Here is a 2,118-nt window from a genome sequence, read left to right as displayed (position 1 = left end):
TCTCCTTTTGCCTTCAATCCTTCCCAGCATCACGGTGTTTTCCAATGAGTTGGATATTCACATCAGGTGGTCAAAGTACTGGAGCATCAGTATCGTTCCTTCCAATGAATATTCAGGACTGATTTCCTTTAGGATGGACTGATTTGATCTCCTTGCAGACCAAGGGACTCTCAAGAGTCTTCTCCAGCACCACAATTCCAAACCATCAATTCTTCAGCACTCAGCTTATTTTATGGTCCAAATCTCACATCCATACATGACTACTGGAAAAACCATAGCTTTGACTATACAGACCTTTGTCAGCAAAGTGATATCTCTGCTTTTTAATACTCTAAGTTTGTCATAGTTTTTCTTCCAAGGAGCAAGCATCTTTTAATTTCATGGCTGCTGTGCCCATCCACAGTGATTTTGGAGCCCAAGAAAATAAAGTCTGTCACTGTTTCCACTAGAATTCTCTGAGTGGACCCTAAATATCATCAGAGCGAGAAGGAGCTTTGTCTCAGCCAAACAGAAGATAAGGCAATGTGAAGACAGAGGCAGAAATTTGAGTGATGTCAGTACAAGCCCAATGAACACCAAGAAATTCCAGCAGACATTGAAGGCTGGAAGAGGCATGGAGAAAATTCTCCTCTAGAACCTCCAGCAGAAGCATTGCCCTACTGCTCCCTTGGCTTCAGACTTCTGGGCTCCAGAACTGCGGGAGAATACATTTCTGTTGTTTCAAGCCAGCATGGTTGTGATAATCTGTTACTGCAGCTACAGGAAACTAATACATTTGGTATGATATGTGAGGCATGCATATGAGCAGCTATAAGGGCAGCAACTATACTGACTAGCATTTACCAAACACCTCTACACTAAGCATTTCATGTGCATTATTTCTTTAGTTCTCCAAACAATACTGTGGGGCAGGGACCATAATCACCTCCATTTTATATATGAGGTAATTGAGTCTCAGTATGTTAGAAAACCATCCCAAAGTCTTTGATCAAATTAGGGACATTCAAGAGATTCAAACACTAACTACTGAAAAATACACCAACTCACCCCTTAGGTAATAAAAACATATTCACACAACCTGATCTCTAAAGTACAGATCATCTATGTGTGCTGAAATCAAGGCTGCTTCTTTCTAGACTTTCTAATAGAAAAATTCTGAATAGTTTAACAGAAGCCTCACTTTTATCTACCCTTTGGGCCTTTATACTGGTACTCTAAGCCATACTGCATGCACCCAATGAGAAAATTGCTTTTTATCTCTTTCTGGCATTCAAGATGTCAAAGTAGGGACATGGTAAGTTCTCTGGTGCAAAATTCCAGATTTTCTTGTCTCTTCCAGTTGGAGCCATGACCAACCACGCTGGCAACACAGGAGCCAAAAATTTGTATATCATCTCTGTGAAAGGGAACAAGGGACGACAAAATAGACTTCCTGCTGCTGGTGTGGGTGACATGGGGATGGCCACAGTGAATAAAGGCAAACCAGAACTCAGAAAGAAGGTACATCCAGCAGTGGTAATTCAACAATGAAAGTCATACCAGAGAAAAGACCATGTGTTTCTTTATGTTGAAGATCACACAGGAATCATACATAGTAAACAATTAGGGAGAGATGAAAGGTTCTGCCGTCACAGGACCACACACAGAAGACTGTGCAGACTTGTGGCCCAAGATCGCATCCAGCACTGACAGTGCTGAAAGATTCTTCAGTGTATTTGTAAAAACAATTAAAAATGATTTGCTTCCTGCCCGCACCCAACCAAAAAGACAAGAAGAGAAAATAGCTATGTTTGTCTAACGCAAAAATGTGTAAATTACCTTCTGGAAACACGGAGTCAACCAGTTTTGCTAAAGCAAAGCTGTTTATATCAGAGCCACAAGAGAGGAAAGTCGAACTTTTTTCCAAGTCCAAAGACTGCAGAGAACACAGGAAATCAGACCTGGATTTGATCCAGTCAGAAGTTGGTGGAGATGACTAGGAAAGAATATTCAGATTCGTGACCAGGGGTCAGGGGTGACTTTTAACCTACAGGGTTTGAGTGAGGATAATGGCAGTGGAGGGACTTAAGGAAGAACTGGGAGGCATGGAAACAGAAGCAGCTGAAATAAGCTTCTCCC

The 2,118-nt window shown here is 41.6% G+C and overlaps 1 pseudogene; it reads left to right on the top strand.

The window, feature by feature from the left end:
- The first annotated feature begins 1,275 nt into the window (after positions 1 to 1,275).
- LOC128060948 (60S ribosomal protein L23-like) lies at positions 1,276 to 1,798 on the top strand (annotated as a pseudogene).
- The last annotated feature ends 320 nt before the right edge of the window (positions 1,799 to 2,118 follow it).

Source organism: Budorcas taxicolor, chromosome 2 (genome assembly GCF_023091745.1).
Source record: "Budorcas taxicolor isolate Tak-1 chromosome 2, Takin1.1, whole genome shotgun sequence".
Classification (NCBI taxonomy): domain Eukaryota; kingdom Metazoa; phylum Chordata; class Mammalia; order Artiodactyla; family Bovidae; genus Budorcas; species Budorcas taxicolor.
This window is presented reverse-complemented; position numbering and strand designations above follow the sequence as displayed.